Source organism: Artemia franciscana, chromosome 16, assembly GCF_032884065.1.
Source record: "Artemia franciscana chromosome 16, ASM3288406v1, whole genome shotgun sequence".
Lineage (NCBI taxonomy): Eukaryota > Metazoa > Arthropoda > Branchiopoda > Anostraca > Artemiidae > Artemia > Artemia franciscana.
This window is the reverse complement of record NC_088878.1, coordinates 11,749,115-11,767,988: the sequence shown is the minus strand read 5'-3', so window position 1 is coordinate 11,767,988 and position 18,874 is coordinate 11,749,115. Positions and strand designations below refer to the sequence as shown.

The 18,874-nt window shown below is 35.3% G+C and overlaps 1 protein-coding gene across 1 annotated transcript in view; it reads left to right on the top strand.

Annotated features, from left to right (window-relative positions):
* Positions 1-18,874, top strand: part of LOC136036762 (6-phosphogluconolactonase-like) — a 73,264-nt gene that overhangs the window by 33,954 nt on the left and 20,436 nt on the right. The gene's annotated exons all lie outside the window — the stretch shown is intronic.

The following is an 18,874-nucleotide window of genomic DNA, read 5'->3' as shown; positions in this document are numbered from 1 at the left end:
ATAAGGTCATCAATGCCTACCAGATTTTAGTTAAAAAAAACAAAGGTTCGGCAATATGTATTTCATAGTGAAGCTGAAAAATAAAGAAGAAAAAGAAAACTGAAAAAAGAAAAAAAGTAAAAAACTAAAAAATACTAAAAAGAAAAAACACTCAAAGAGAAATTACAGACCGGGACACAAATGACGACCGGGACAGAGGGAATATAAATAACGACCGGGACACTCAAAGAGAAATTACAGACTGGGATACCGGGACACAAATGACGACCAGGACACAGGGAATATAAATGACGACCAGGACACAGGTATTTAAGAATATCATTCAAAGACAAATTTTTAATTTTAAGAAGACCGTTGAAAGAGAAATTTCTAATTGTAAAATGACTGAAGAACCTACAATGGCAACACCCGAGGAAGCTGCTCAAAACGAATGTATTCAAGCTGAAGTAGCTGTTTCCTTGCTGTTCTTTTGATTCCTCGGCACGCTTTCTTTTCTGACTTTCTCTATCAGCAGCAAGTTTTTTGGCATAGACTTTTTGAGCATCTTCATCGGCTTTTGCCATTGTAAGTTCATCAGTCATTTTAAACTTAAACATTAATAGATTTCCACGTGAACATATATGTCTAAAATATCTTTAATGACGTCACCGTCATAGCAAAAATGACGACAACTAACTTCATGACGTCAGTCGACACAGAAACATGACGTCACCTGACAGACAGACAGACACACAGACAGACAACTTATTTTTATATATATAGATAGATATATATATATATATATATATATATATATATATATATATATATATATATATATATATATATGTTTTTATGTTTTTATAAGTTTTTAACTACGTAAAACTTGCGAATATACAACATTCTTCGCTGTCCCATTGTCTGTGCATATAAATAGATTGTCAGGTTTACCGACTCTTGAAGATGCAAAATATAATTGTCCATGGGAAAACAATCCGTATTCAGAGGTATACCGCATTTATTTTAATGATTGCCCTTGAGCTTTGTTGATATTGATTGCTAATCGAATATTCCCTGTGTCCCCGTCGTCATTTATATATCCCCCTCTGACTCCCCGGCGTTACCGTTGTAGTTGTGTCCCGGTCATCATGTACATTCCCTGTGTCCCTTTCGTCATTTGTGTCCCGGTCTGTAATTTCTCTTTGAGTGTCCCCGGTTGTCATTTATATTCCATGTGTCCCGGTGTATTGATCTTGATTTGGATGTCATTTGGAAACATGAGTTATATTTTCTGACGTTTAATAAAAAAAACGCTTAGATTCTGACGTAGGTCCAGTAAGCAAAGTCTTCAATGGCTTATGGTGCACCCAGTTGAGGAAGTGTAACTTTTTCTGAGGTGCAACGCATTCCCATTGTTTCACCATTAAATTTCAGGGCCTTGCAATAGGGACAAATTTTAGACATAGTCCCGATTAGAACACATCTACTCAAGCTATAATCATCGACTGGGCTGTTTCTGAATGCCAGGGGATAATTTTCACGTTGCTCTTGTGATTCCTTGCCAAGCTTTCTTTTGGCATCATCTTTTCAAGCCGCAAGCCTGTTTTCACGTAGTTCTTGTGATTCCTCGGCACGCTTTCTTTTGGCATTATCTCTTTGAGCTGCAAGCCTGTTTTCACGTTGTTCATGTGATTCCTCGACATGTTTTTTTCGGTAATTTTTCTTAGAGCCGCAAGCCTGTTTTCACGTTGTTCTTGTGATTTTCTTCGGCACGATTTTTTTGGTAATTTCTCTTTGCGCCGCGCTATTTTTATCATTCTTTTTGTTGATTCACGTTGTTTTTGTGATTCTTCGGCACGCTTTCTTTTGTTACTTTCTCTGTTAGCTTCAAGCCTTTTGGCATTATCTCTTTGAGCAACTTCCCCGGCTGCTTGCTCTGCCATTGTAGGATTAATACTGAAATTTGTCTTTGAATCACCCCTTATATACTTATAATGACGTCATATGCGTACAAAGAAACAAACATACAACTTAAATATATACACTAGCTGTTGGGGTGGCGCGAAGCGCCACCCCAACACCTAGTTGGTCGGGGCACTTCACGCCCCCCAAGACCCCCACGCCCGTAAGTAACGCACAATATTAGTTAGGCGCCATAGTAGTTGTGTCCCTGTGTCCCACCTGTGAATCTAGATAGATATAAATATATCTATCTATATATATAAAAATAAGTTGTCTGTCTGTCTGTGGATCTGTGGATCAGGTGACGTCATGTTTTTGTGTCGACTGACGTCATGTTTTCGACTGACGAAATTACGAAATTACATTGGGACACAAATGACGACCAGGACACCGGCACATAGGGAATATAAATGACGACCGGGACACTCAAAGAGAAAGCGACCGGGACACAAGGAATGTTCAATTAGCAATCACCATCAACAAAACACCGTCAACAAACCATCACAAATGACGACCGGGACACAGGGAGTATAAATGACGACCAGGACATAAGTAAAAAAAAACTAAAAAAAAAGGTAAAAACTACAAAAAAACTAAAAAGAAAAAAACAAACTAAAAACTAATAAAAAAACTAAAAAAGCTAAAAAACTAAAAAATAAAAAAAAATAAAAAAAGGAAACAAAAAGAAAAATAAAGGAGAAAAACAAAACTAAAAAAATAAAAATAAAAAAAAACTAAAAAGAAAAAAGAAAAAAAACTAAAAAAACTAAAAAAATGTAAAAACCAAAAAACTAAAAAGAAAAAAAGGGGAAAAATACAAAAATTTATTTCATCATTTACCATTTCAAAAACGAATGTATATACAGACTGGGACACCGGAATACAAATGACGACCGGGACACAGGGAATATAAATGACGACCGGGACACAGGGACACAACTACAACGGGTGTGCCGGGAGGCACAGGGGGATATATAAATGACGATGGGGACACAGAGAATGTTCGATTAGCAATCACCATCAACAAAGCTCATGGGCAATCATTAGAATCATGAGGTATAACTAAAAAAAACTAAAAAAAAAGGCAAAAAACTAAAACCTAAAAAAAATACCAATTCAAAAACGAATGTATATACAGACTGGGACACCGGGACACGACTGACGACCGGGACACCGGGACACAAGGAATATCAATGACGCCCGGGACCCTCAAAGAGAATTCACAGACTGGGACACCGGGACATAAATGACGACCGGAACACATGGAATATAAATGACGACCGGGACACCGTGGGGCACACGGGGATATATAAATGACGACGGCGACACAGGGAATCGTCGATTAGCAATCACCATCAACAAAGCTCAAGGAAATCATTAGAATCATGAGGTATAGATCTGAATACGGATTGTTTTCCCATGGACCATTATATGTTCAAGAGTTGGTAAACCTGACAATCTATTTATATGCACAGACAATGGGACAGCAAAGAATGTTGTATATTCGCAAGTTTTACGTAGTTAAAAACATATATATATATATATATATATATATATATATATATATATATATATATATATATATATATCTATATTCACAGGTGGGACATAGGGACACAACTACAATGGCGCGTAACTAACATGGCGCGTAACGACTTACGCGCGCGGGGGGCTTGGGGGGGCGCGAAGCGCCCCCACCAACTAGGTGTTGGGGTGGCGCGAAATGCCACCCCAACAGCTAGTATATATATATATATATGTTTTGAACTACGTAAAACTTGCGAATATATAACATTCTTCGCTGTCCCATTGTCTGTGCATATAAATAGATGGTCTGGTCTACCGACTCTTGAACATGCAACATATAATTGTCCATGGGAAAAACAATCCGTATTCAGATCTATACCTCATTATTCTAATGATTGCCCTTGAGCTTTGTTGATGGTGATTGCTAATCGAACATTCCCTCTGTCCCGGTCGTCATTTATATATCCCCCCTGTTCCCCCGGTGTCCCCGTTGTAGTTGTGTCCCTGTGTCTCGGTCTTCACTTATATTCCCTGTGTCCCGGTCGTCATTTGTGTCGCAGTGTCCCAGTCTTTCATTTCTCTTTGAGCTTCCCGGTCGTCATTTATATACCCCGTGTCCTGGTCGTCATTCGTGTCCCGGTGTCCCGGTCTGTAATTTATCTTTGAGCTTCCCGGTCGTCATATATACTCCCTGTGTCCCGCTCCTCATTTGTGTCCCGGTCTGTAGTGTCATCTTATAATGACGTCATATACAAAGCCTTATATACTTATAATGAAGTCATATACAAACCCAAAAACAAACAAACATGCACAATGGGACAGCGAAGAATGTTGTATATTCGCATGTTTTACGTAAATAAAAACATATACATATTATATATATATATATATATATATATATATATATATATATATATATATATATATATATATATATATATATCTATATATATAAAAATAAGTTGTTTGTCTGTCTGTTGACTGACGTCATGTTTGTGTGTCGACTGACGTCATGTTTGTCGACTGACGTCATTATAAGGATTGAGCTGTATGTCGTCATGAAGTTGTTTGTCGTCTGACGTCATGTTTGTCGACTAACGAAACTACAGACCGGGACACCGGGACACAAATGACGTGTTATGTCTGTTATAACGTAATAGAGGCAACAATCTTGACAGGGCCTTTTGAGGGTGAGGCTTTTCTTATTCCACGCATTCTCATGATTCCAATGGATCTGCCTTTTCAACCTAAAAGATTGCAATTCCCAATTTGATTAGCATATTTAGTTTTCAGTCCAGAACCACTAAAGCTATTATGTAAATATCAAAAATATTTATGTTGTCTGAGCAATAATTTTTAGTTTTTATTTCAAAATAGAAAATTACCTGACAATTTTAGAATTATATCTATCTATATATATAAAAATAAGTTGTCTGTCTGTGGATCAGGTGACGTCATGTTTCTGTGTCGACTGGCGTCATGAAGTTAGTTGTCGTCATTTTTGCTATGACGGTGACGTCATTAAAGAAATTTAAGACATATATGTTCACGTAGAAATCTATTAATGTTTAAGTTTAAAATGACTGATGAACTTACAATGGCAAAAGCCAATGAAGATGCTCAAAGAGTCTATGCCAAAAAACTTGCTGCTGATAGAGAAAGTCAGAAAAGAAAGCGTGCCGAGAAATCAAAAGAACAGCAAGGAAACAGGCTTGAGGCTAAAGAACACAAAACCGCGCAGTTAGATGAAGATCCACCTGGACAGCGAGAGTCAAAACATATCAAAACTGAAAATGATAGTGATGATGATTGGGTTTGGGATCTTGACTTGGATAAGGTCATCAATGCCTACCAGATTTTAGTTAAAAAAACAAAGGTTCGGCGATATGTATTTCATAGTGAAGCTGAAAAATAAAGAAGAAAAAGAAAACTGAAAAAAGAAAAAAAAACTAAAAAATACTAAAAAGAAAAAACACTCAAAGAGAAATTACAGACCGGGACACAAATGACGACCGGGACAGAGGGAATATAAATAACGACCGGGACACTCAAGGAGAAATTACAGACTGGGATACCAGGACACAAATGACGACCGGGACACAGGCAATATAAATGACGACCAGGACACAGGTATTTAAGAATATCGTTCAAAGACAAATTTTTAATTGTAAGAAGACCGTTGAAAGAGAAATTTCTAATTGTAAAATGACTGAAGAACCTACAATGGCAACACCCGAGGAAGCTGCTCAAAACGAATGTATTCACGCCGAAGTAGCTGAGTTGGTAAAGCGTTATGTTTCAGGTTCTAGGTCCGAGAGGCTCCAGGTTTGAACCTTGGCTTTAGCATTAATACAAAAGAAGAAAAAAACTAAAAAAGGTAAAAACTACAAAAAAACTAAAAAGAAAATATATATATATATATTTATATATATCATCTTTTCCACAAAAATAATAATTTAGTGCTTCTTCTTAAAAAGCTCAAGGGCAATCAATAGAATCATGAGGTATAGATCTGAATACGGATTGTTTTCCCAAGGACCATTATGCGTTGCATCTTCAAGAGTCGGTAAACCTGACAATCTATTTATATGCACAGACGATGGGACAGCAAAGAATGTTGTATATTCGCAAGTTTTACGTAGTTAAATATATATATCTATATATATAAAAATAAGTTGTCTGTCTGTGGATGTGTGGATGGATGTGTGGATGGATGTGTCAGGTGACGTCACCTGAAAAAACTGGATTAGGTGACGTCAAAACTGAAAAAACTAAAAAAAGGCAAAAACTACAAAAAAAACTAAAAACTAATAAAAAAAATAAAAAAGCTAAAAAACTAAAAAAACTATAAAGGTAAAAACCAATAAAAAACTAAAAAAAAAACTGAAAAAACTAAAAAAAGGCAAAAACTACAAAAAAAAACTAAAAACTAATAAAAAAAGTAAAAAAGCTAAAAAACTAAAAAAACTAAAAAAACTAAAAAAAGGTAAAAAACTAAAAAAAATAAAAAATAAAAAAAAACTAAAAAAAAGGAAAAAACTGAAAAATAAGCTAAAATAAAGGTAAAAACCAATAAAAAACTAAAAAAAAAAGGAAAAAACTAATAAATGACGACACTCAAAGAGAAAGCGACCAGGACAAAAAACTAAAAAAAAAGGCAAAAACTACAAAAAAACTAAAAACTAATAAAAAAAATAAAAAAGCTAAAAAACTAAAAAAACTAAAAAAAGGTAAAAAACTAAAAAAACTAAAAACTAAAAAAAAACTAAAAAAGGTAAAAACTAAAAGAACTAAAAAAGAAAAAAATAAATGACGACACTCAAAGAGAAAGCGACCAGGACAAAAGGAATGTTCGATTAGCAATCAACAAAGCACCGGGACACAGGGAGTATAAATGACGACCAGGACACAAGTAAAAAAAAAAATTAACAAAACTAAAAAGAAGGTAAAAACTACAAAAAAACTAAAAAGAAAAAAAAACTAAAAACTAATAAAAAAACTAAAAAATCTAAAAATCTAAATAAACTAAAAAAGAAAAAAAAAGGAAAAAAATAAAGGAGAAAAACAAAACTAAAAAACGAATGTATATACAGACCGGTACACCGGGATACAAATGACGACCGGGACACAGGGAATATAAATAACGACCGGGACACAGGGACACAACTACAACGGGGACACCGGGGGAAACAGGGGGATATAAATGACGACCGGGACAAAAAAAACTAAAAAGAAATAAAAACTAAAAACTAATAAAAAAAACTAAAAAATCTAAAAATCTAAATAAGCTAAAAAAGAAAAAAAAAGGAAAAAAATAAAGGAGAAAAACAAAACTAAAAAACGAATGTATATACAGACCGGGACACCGGGATACAAATGATGACCGGGACCCGGGACACAGGGAATATAAATGACGACCGGGACACAGGGACACAACTACAACGGGGACACCGGGGGAAACAGGGGGATAACCTGACAATCTATTTATATGCAAAGACAATGGGACAGCAAAGAATGTTGTATATTCGCAAGTTTTACGTAGTTAAAACCATATATATATATATATATCTATATTCACAGGTGGGACATAGGGACACAACTACAATGGCGCGTAACTATTATGGCGCGTAACGACTTACGCGCGCGGGGGGGCTTGGGGGGGGCGCGAAGCGCCCCCACCAACTAGGTGTTGGGGTGGCGCGAAGCGCCACCCCAACAGCTAGTATATATATATATATATATATATATATCCGATGAAGATGCTCAAAGAGTCTATGCCAAAAAACTTGCTGCTGATAGAGAAAGTCAGAAAAGAAAGCGTGCCGAGGAATCAAAAGAACAGCAAGGAAACAGGCTTGAGGCTAAAGAACGCAAAACCGCGCAGTTAGATGAAGATCCACCTGGACAGCGACAGTCAAAACATATCAAAACTGAAAATGATAGCGATGATGATTGGGTTTGGGATCTTGATCTGGATAAGGTCATCAATGCCTACCAGATTTTAGTTTAAAAAAACAAAGGTTCGGCGATATGTATTTCATAGTGAAGCTGAAAAATAAAGAAGAAAAAGAAAACTGAAAAAAGAAAAAATGTAAAAAACTAAAAAATACTAAACAGAAAAAACACTCAAAGAGAAATTACAGACCGGGACACAAATGACGACCGGGACAGAGGGAATATAAATAACGACCGGGACACTCAAGGAGAAATTACAGACTGGGATACCGGGACACAAATGACGACCGGGACACAGGCAATATAAATGACGACCAGGACACAGGTATTTAAGAATATCGTTCAAAGACAAATTTTTAATTGTAAGAAGACCATTGAAAGAGAAATTTCTAATTGTAAAATGACTGAAGAACCTACAATGGCAACACCCGAGGAAGCTGCTCAAAACGAATGTATTCTCGCCGAAGTAGCTGAGTTGGTAAAGCGTTATGTTTCAGGTTCTAGGTCCGAGAGGCTCCAGGTTTGAACCTTGGCTTTAGCATTAATACAAAAGAAGAAAAAAACTAAAAAAGGTAAAAACTATAAAAAAACTAAAAAGAAAATATATATATATATATTTACATATATCATCTTTTCAACAAAAATAATAATTTAGTGCTTCTGCTTAAAAACAGCAATCGAATTGATGCCTCCTGATACGCAACTATCAACAAAGTGGCAATCGTTGTGGTCGGTGATCAGTTCTTACCTCGAGATAATATTCTTTATAGGCGAAACAATCAGTTGACAAGAATTGCTTAAACTCATCGATGCTACGATGCCCTACAATATCCTGACGAATATAAATGACGCCCGGGACACTCAAATAGAAATCACAGACTGGGACAGCGGGACACAAATGACGACGGGGACACAGGGAATATAAATGACGATCCGGACACAGGGACACAACTACAACGGGGACGCCGGGGGGCACAGGGGGATATATAAATGACGACGGCAACAAAGGAAATGGTCGATTAGCAATCACCATCAACAAAGCTCAAGGGCAATCAATAGAATCATGAGGTATAGATCTGAATACGGATTGTTTTCCCATGGACCATTATGCGTTGCATGTTCAAGAGTCGGTAAACCTGACAACCTATTTATATGCACAGACGATGGGACAGCAAAGAATGTTGTATATTCGCAAGTTTTACGTAGTTAAAAACATATATAAATATATATATATATATATATATATATATATATATATATATATATATATATATATACTAGCTGTTGGGGTGGCGCTTCGCGCCACCCCAACACCTAGTTGGTGGGGGCGCTTCGCGCCCCCCCCCAAGCCCCCCCGCGCGCGTAAGTCGTTACGCGCCATAATAGTTACGCGCCATTGTAGTTGTGTCCCTATGTTATATAAACTTGCGAATATACAACATTCTTTGCTGTCCCATTGTCTTTGCATATAAATAGATTGTCAGGTTATCCCCCTGTTTCCCCCGGTGTCCCCGTTGTAGTTGTGTCCCTGTGTCCCGGTCGTCATTTATATTCCCTGTGTCCCGGGTCCCGGTCATCATTTGTATCCCGGTGTCCCGGTCTGTATATACATTCGTTTTTTAGTTTTGTTTTTCTCCTTTATTTTTTTCCTTTTTTTTCTTTTTTAGCTTATTTAGATTTTTAGATTTTTTAGTTTTTTTTATTAGTTTTTAGTTTTTATTTCTTTTTAGTTTTTTTGTCCCGGTCGTCATTTATATCCCCCTGTTTCCCCCGGTGTCCCCGTTGTAGTTGTGTCCCTGTGTCCCGGTCGTTATTTATTTTTTAGTTTTTTACCTTTTTTTATTTTTTTTTAGTTTTTTAGCTTTTTTATTTTTTTTATTAGTTTTAGTTTTTTTGTAGTTTTTGCCTTTTTTTTTAGTTTTTTTAGTTTTTTAGCTTTTTTATTAGTTTTTAGTTTTTTTTGTAGTTTTTGCCTTTTTTTAGTTTTTTTTAGTTTTTTAGCTTTTTTATTTTTTTTATTAGTTTTTAGTTTTTTTTGTAGTTTTTGCCTTTTTTTAGTTTTTTTCAGTTTTGACGTCACCTGATCCAGTTTTTTCAGGTGACGTCACCTGATCCACGATCCACAGATCCACAGACAACTTATTTTTATATATATAGATAGTTTTTTTTTTTTTTACTTATGTCCTGGTCGTCATTTATACTCCCTGTGTCCCGGTGCTTTGTTGATTGCTAATCGAACATTCCTTTTGTCCTGGTCGCTTTCTCTTTGAGTGTCGTCATTTATTAGTTTTTTCCTTTTTTTTTTTAGTTTTTTATTGGTTTTTACCTTTATTTTAGCTTATTTTTCAGTTTTTTCCTTTTTTTTAGTTTTTTTTTATTTTTTATTTTTTTTATTTTTTTACCTTTTTTTAGTTTTTTTAGTTTTTTTAGTTTTTTAGCTTTTTTACTTTTTTTATTAGTTTTTAGTTTTTTTTTGTAGTTTTTGCCTTTTTTTAGTTTTTTCAGTTTTTTTTTTAGTTTTTATTGGTTTTTACCTTTATAGTTTTTTTAGTTTTTTAGCTTTTTTATTTTTTTTATTAGTTTTTAGTTTTTTTTTTGTAGTTTTTGCCTTTTTTTAGTTTTTTCAGTTTTGACGTCACCTAATCCAGTTTTTTCAGGTGACGTCACCTGACACATCCATCCACACATCCATCCACACATCCACAGACAGACAACTTATTTTTATATATATAGATATATATATATATATATATATTCACAGGTGGGACACAGGGACACAACTACAATGGCGCGTAACTAATATGGTGCGTAACGACTTACGCGCGCGGGGGGCTTGGGGGGGGGGCGCGAAACGCCCCACCAACTAGGTGTTGGGGTGGCGCGAAGTATATATATATATATATATATATATATATATATATATATATATATATATATATATATATAGGCTAGTATATATATATATGTGCGCGAGGGGGCTTGGGGGTATAAATCCTACAATGGTATATATAAATCCTACAATGGCAGAAGAAACAGTCGAGGAAGCTCCTCAAGGAGAAATTTTAGTATAAATCCTACAATGGCTGAAGAAACAGCCGAGGAAGCGGCTCAAAGAGTTAATGCCAAAAGGCTTGCGGCTAAAAGAGAAAGTAAGAAAAGAAACCATGCCGAGGAACCACAAGAGCAACGTAAAAGCAGGTTTGTGTTTCAAAGAGAAATTACCAAGAAAAATCGTACCGAGGAATCAGAAGAACAACTTGAAAACAAGCTCGTGCCTCAAAGAGATAATAGCAAAAGAAGGCGTGCCGAGGAATCACAAGAACAACGTGAAAACAGGCTTGAGGCTCAAAGAGAAATAACCAAAAAAATCATACCGAGGAATCAAAAGAACAACGTGAAAACAGGCTTGCGGCTCAAAGAGATAATGCCAATAAAGCGTGCCGAGGAATCACAAGAGTAACGTCAAACTTATCGCCTCGCATTCAGGTACAGCACAGTCGATGATTATAGCTTGAGTAGATGTGTTTAAATCGGGACTATGTCGAAGTCCCTAGAGACTGTGTATAGAGACTTTTCCCTATTGCAAGGCCTTGCAATTTAATGGTGAAACAATGGGAATGTGTTGCGCCTCAGGAGAAGTTAAACTTCCTCAACTGGCTGCACCACCAGAGCCATTGAAGACCTTATGACGTTACAGACCGGGACTCAAGGAATATAAATGACGACCGGGACACAGGGAATATAAATGACGACCGAGACACAGGGACACAACTACAACGGGGACGCGGGAAGGGCACAGGGGGGATATATAAATGACGACCGGGACACAGGGAATGTTTGATTAGCAATCACCATCAACTAGGCTCAAGGGCAATCATTTGAATAATGAGATATAGATCTGAATACTGATTGTTTTTCCCATGGACAATAATGTGTTGCATGTTCAAGATTCAGTAAACCTTACAATCTATTTATATGCACAGACAATGGGACAGCGAAGAATGTTGTATATTCGCAAGTTTTACGTAGTTAAAAACATATATATATATATATATATATATATATATATATCTATATTCACAGGTGGGGCACAGGGATACAACTACAATGGCACGTAACTAATATGGCACGTAACGACTTATACGTGCTGGGGGGGTGAAGCGCCCCCACCAACTCGGTGTTGTTGTGGCGCGATCTCTTATCTATTATTATATATCTTTAAACGTGCAATAATTGTTTATATATTTAGTTTTTGGGGAAAATTGTCATCCTGGTATTTTCTGACCTAACAAAATAACGATCTATATAGATTAAAAGTTCGAGAAAATGCGTTGATAGCCTTAATTTTGAAAAAAAATATATTCATTTCAGTGACGTCATATTTACGAATTCATTCGAAGAGCATACACACGTCGTATTAGCCTTGCTAGTTGATCAGAACAAAAGAAAATGCGCACTAGCTAACGCCCAGGAATTAAAGGAATGTGTGTCATTTGAAAACTTAGTCTGCCAACTAACATTACCCATATATAACGGAAAAATAGGATCATGTATGCTAGATCTCTTTCTAAAGGAATCACAGCAACAAGATATTCCTAACTCGTGTGAAGCTCTAATAGGAAGCACAAAAAGAGAAACTTTTATTAATTTAAGAAACGATTTATGGTTATTTACAGTAACAAAAAAGACGGTAGGAACTTTATCCCTGTTACAAGAATACGGAGAAGATTGACCCCAGTTATTAAAGTGAAATACTGCTACGTGACGTTGCAACAATTACAATTAAACAAGGCTACAGACTCGTTACTAAAGAGACAACTGTGCAAACACCTTTAATCACAACAAACACAAACGTCATGAGCCCCAAAATAACAAACTTTCAAGGAATAAACTTGTCATTCATAATTCCAAATATAAACAACGGAGAATCAAAAACATCTATATGGCCAGAAATAGAGAATGAAATTTCTTCGATTTAGAATAGAAATAACAAAGTTTTTTAGTCCTGAACAGAAAAAGGAAAGTCTCAGCAAAAATCATACAAATCTTTTAATTGTTATGGTCTATTAATAATTAGTGCTAACTGTCATGGATGTTAGAAGAAGAATACCTGTTAAACCTCAAGATGTTAAAAATGATCCTGGACAAATTTCTGAAATCGAAACTGACCTAGATTGATAGAGTTGCACTAGATAGTGATGCTGCCCAGGATTTGGAAATACACGATGAATCAGAAGACGACAAATCAAGAAAAGGGGCAGATAGTGATCGGTCAAAAACAATTCCAAGTGGTTCAAACAAAATCCCAAATTTTCTTCAAGTTTTTCTATCAGTATTGACATTAAGATGGCAAAATTGGGTGATTTTCAAAACCGTCAAGCAACCACGGTTTTCTGTAGATTTTTATAGAGTTTTTGCAAACGCTTTATTTTGGATGAACGATAAAAGAATGTGCCCATGGTGGATCTTAAAATTAACTTGGTTGATAACTAAATACAATAAATAAATGAACAGGTAAATCATATCAAGTAAAGTTGATTGTGATTAAAAAAAATAATTGAAATCAGGCATTCATGTTTAAGCCCAGTTGATGTCAAGTGCTGTATTAATGTAAGGTGTAGGATTAATGTAAGGTGTAGGAGTATAAAAAAGGTTAAATAATCATTTTGTGGTTAAGGAATTATAAAGAGAATCTTTAATAAACAATACAGAATTTTAAGGAAATATAAAATCTTAAAAAGAAGATTAGTCTGAATGATGAGGACATCATTCTACAGAGGGAAAGGGGATATGTAACATACAGGTCTGCAATCCCCCTCCCCCTATAAAACTCAGGACCGAATCCTCCATTCATTTCCCTTTGGAAAATTTCAAAATAACAATCTTTTAAACATCAAAAAGTTTTAAAGTTAAATTCATTATTCCGTAAGATACGTGCTTTTAGGCACGAGTTTGAATTATTTGTTGTTACAGTACGCAGAAATGTTACTGCAAGCACAAATTTTACTTTTTGAATCAACCAATAAAAATCAAATTTCTCATCGGTTTATTTGAATTCAGCGAACTAAATGGGAAATCCTTGATATATTAATCTCTTTTGTGTGAAGGTTAAACCACGTGTTATGGTTAGGAAATACCAGTTGTATTGCGACATTTTCAATACCGCTTTGAGTTGAGGTCAAACTACGAAGATAATACAAGAATAGAAATCCGGTCTTTTGTTGTTGAAACTACGCAGATAACCCAAAAATAGAGACCCGGTCTTGTTCTGAATATAATGTAACAACTGAAGTTGTTATTATTGCCTTTATTAAATTAAGAAATGGTTAAAGATCAAATTGTAATAACAAAAAAAATCAAATACTGGCTTTAAAGTTAAAAAGATAAAACATATTTCAACTTTTTTTGTTCTTGTACAGCATTCATGATTTTCATGTGACACTGCAGCAGTGTTTCCACTATGAGGATTTCCCCCCTAAAATGGGGATTTTTTAAGTCTTTTAGGGGCGAGAGTTTTTTTTTAGGGATTTGGGGATTTTCTAGGGATTTTTCCTCTCCCATGGACTTTTAGGGAAATTTTTGGGGGTTTTCCTTTAATTTGTTCATCATCATCATCTTCTTGTTCAGAGAAGCAGGATAATTCGTTTTAGGATCTGTTCCCTTGGGAATTGAACTTGGAATCACAGAGAAGAACTTCTTCAGTTGCTTAAAAAAATTTAACACCACACAGATTTTGAGATGTACAGGAGTCCTAAGTAACAAACTAGCAACAAAGAACTGTTTGAAACAGTTCCATGCTGATGTGGGCTTCAAACAATAATTTCAGCTTGGACTGTTCTCGATTAATGAAGTCATATGGTTTGTCATATTTGGATTGTTTCTTCATAAGATTATTTGGTAGACAGCATATCATTTTTTACAGGTCAGATAATTAAAATTATAATATATTTTGATAGTTTTATAGGGTACTTAGTTGTTCTTACTGTAGTAAATTTTTTTGACAAGCATTGCATGTACGATTCTTTTTCTCCACAGTACTTGTATGATGTTTACGATTTTTGTGTAAAATAAAAAAAAACTTGAACTCGAACTTGTAGCCAGCTTTATAAGTACTGACGTGAATAATAAAGGTAGGCTATAACTATTCGAACACCTTTCACCTCTTACCGTTTCATTGCCCTAGTTTTTAACAGACAAACAAACTGACAGCCATTTTTTTAAAAACAATGGCACATGTACGAATAAATGGATTGTGTGTTCTTGGCAAGCCTACGTACCTAGGGGAAAATCATGAACCTTCATACTTTAATTGGTAAATTTTTTGTTGTTCATTTTTTTTTACTTACAAATAAAGTGAACATACCACTCGATGCTTTTTTTTATGTTCTTTACAAATATAACAATCACTTCTGTCGCAAATTCAAATTTAAGCACAATTTGAGCTCTTGAAACCAAAATATTTCTAGTTTTGGGGTATAAACAAAGCTTAAAATATTGGTCTCAGCATTAAACTTCCTGCAGAAGGACTATGTGGTATCAACTAGTGCTTTAGAAATCGACGTGGACAATCGGAAGTTTTAACTTCCCCTTGAAAGCGTTTACTTGGGTCCAAACAGACCAGATTCCCTCTGTACGTCAAGGTCAGATACCGTCGTCCCCCCTGATTCAATCGAAGTAGTTCTCAAAGCTGCACAGGCGTTCCATATCAAATCAGTAGCCCAGATACAGAAAAGGTTCCATTTCGAAGACGACATTTACAAATATGCTGAAATGGTTGACCCAGTGTCAGCTCAATCGTTTCAGCCTGCCTCTCTGCTACCTTTTGTTAGGAAGTATGGGTGGATCCCATGGGACAGAACAAAAACCGAGCAGGAGTGGAGGAGGCAGAGCCTCATCGATATTGAAAACATCGAAACAATGGATGCCGTGACCTGCTGGTGTTTGGTATTGGTGAAAAACAAAATGCTACCGGAACAGAATTTGTATCCTAACCTGAAACCGGCAGGATTATTTATTTCCACTGTTACATTTTCAAATGTCAATGTCGAGAGGTTTTTCAGTGCTGTAAAAGTAGTAAAAACTGACCGTCAGAATAAATTGAACACATAAACTTTGCGGGGATTCTAAAATCAAAATATGGAATAAAAAGGGCTCAAGAAAGTGTGGAATGTGAAGATGATTAGTTACTTCACCACAAAAGAACGGTGAAAGCTTCAGCCACCATACAAAAATGTTGAAGATGCATCAGGGGAAGATAAGGTCTGATTACGTTTTACAAGTTACGATTGAACAGTGTTAAACATCTTGTACTGTAATCTACATTACAGTATTACATTTTCTTTTCTATTTGCTTATTATTATTTGAAGTATGTTTGAAGCTATTTGTATTTAGCTGATGATTAAAAAGCACTTTAAACGGCATGACAAGACATTCTATTATGGTAGTGATAGCTAGACTTCAATCTAAGAAGTCAAAATATGTTACCTTTCAATGGTACGGGTAAAATGAGATAGGGAGAAGCGGTTCAGGGAGTAATCAGAAAATGGGGGATTTTAGGGATTTTTGAACTGAAGATGGGGATTTCTAGGGATTTTTCAGCTCTTTATTAGGGATTTAAAAAATGAGAAAATGGAAACACTGCACTGCAGTTTCTCCTCAGCTAGTATATCCTTCATGAATGAAACAAGTGACATGAGAAAATGCTGGTCTTCATCCATAGTTATAACTTTGTTTTGGTTTCTTTTTTTCATTCAGGTATGAGAGAATTGCATCATCAGTTGCAGATGAAGTACTTCCCTCTGTTTTGGTTCGGTTCCTTTTTTGAAGGTTTTTATAATTTTTGAAGCGCTCATATGGAGCAATTGAAGTGGAAGCCTGAGGAGATTCTGATTCAATTAGCAAATTTTCTGAATTGGCTTCTTCTTGGGGCACACAGCGAAATTCTGGAGCACATAATATATTAATGTTTAAGGATGAACCATAGTTTATGATTGCTTTCTGTAAAAAAGACGGACAAGTTACTGAACAGAATATCTCTAAATTGTGTTTTAGTTTATATAGTTAACATACAAATAGTTGTGATGCCAGTTCTTTTTCATAAGGGAAGAGCATATATTCATACCATGCTCAGAATATAACTCAAATTGAGACTGAAGATCTATTTAATACAAAATCAACAGAAAATAGCAGCAGCGTTCTTCAAAAGAAAAGATCAAACTGTTAAGACAAAAACAATAGTAAAATAAAAGTTACAACTCCTAAAAATAAGAAAAGAAGACAACAAGAGCCGAGAGCTCATATGGTATGTGCGACGAGGTTGGAAGAGCCAAGAGCTTCTTCCCAATAAGTTTAATCCCAATCTCTACACTCTAAGCTACTATGCAGCTGAAGAGAATTAAGAGGTTGTCTCTTGTAAATTCTGATATTTTGTCCCCAAGGCAAAAATATTCCAAATGCTTGATAGTCTTAAGGCTAAGACGCAATAGATTGTGTTTCCTTTCGACGAAATCATGCATTTTGAGTATAAAGAATTTGGAGAAACTATAACAAGAAAACTTTAGACCTCTAACTCTTATCATAAATTTAGCCATCCTTTGAGACCAGTGCCCTTATATTTACATGTCACAATAATGATTTATAGATAGTGTTAAAATAATAACACATAAGATATTATTCTTGTTTGCTATACGAGCTTATGTACCTCTAACATTTACCTCTAATGTACCTCTAATATCTATCATGAATTCAATCATCCCTTGGGACCAGTGCCTTTATATTTACATATCACTGTAATGATATATAAAAAGTGTTAAAATAATAACGAATAAGATATTGGTATCTTAATGGTAACTTCTAATTAGTAACTTTTCTTTCATTCATTTCAAATTGGTTTTTGTTGTTTATTCAGTGTCTTTTTTCCTCTCGTACAGTTCACTTAAGAAGGTTAGATTTTGTTGTTGTTTCTTGGTCTCTGTTGACTCTTGGTCTATTGATATATTAATTATCTTCAATCTTGCCTCTAATAGATCCTTAAGCGTAATTTGATATAATTGTCAAAAAGCACTGTATAGCAAATTACTTGGTTCCAGTACTGGCCCTTAAGTACACAGAAAGGTGTTCGATCTCTTCTCTTTCCATCACAGGAGCCAGTTAGCAGTATCTGCTCTGGATCTACAGTTGAATCTTAACTCGAATGGTCGTTTTTATAAGAGGAAACAAATTCTTCCGCTTTAGAGTTTATGCCAGAACCTTTAAGCGCAACGATAGAACACAAAAAGAGTTAATTAGGAACGCTAGCTTGCTTGTCATACTTGCTTACTAGCCACAGGCTAGTTCACAATTAATGGAAAAACTGGTCTTGTTACACGGTTAACCTATGTGCTAAGAATAATAATTCAGGACCCGAAAGTGGAACCACGCAATAGTGGAACCGTTTGAGCTATTTTTCTTTTAGGTACGACGCACTTCAATGGGTTTAATACGATTTTCTTCTTTTAGTTGACTGTACTCGGATTAGTCATGCGTGATTTTAATTCATTTTCTTATAATTAATTTTATTTTCTGTATTATGTGCTTTTTAATGGTAGTTCAAGCTGTCTGAACTGGAATTTACACGTTGATCTACGTGGTCAAATTTTACACATGGCCTGTCAAGTTTGAATACTGGTAATTAAATCAAAGTTTTGCTGCCAATTTATCTTGTGTGAAAATTCCGAGGTATAAATTTTAGGATAGTTGAAAAATAGGTCCCTTCTTGTCCTATATTATGTCTTGTTCCAACTTTAATATGTTTGGGGTCATGAATTTTAACTCCTTTGCTCTCTTCGAAATCATTCTCAAGTTTATTCAGTATCTTTTCAAACTTGCTGGGAGATTGAGGTTATTTAGTGTGCTACCGATGTAATTTTTTTGGCATATTGAGACGCATTTGTTTTTTTTGCACAATTTTGC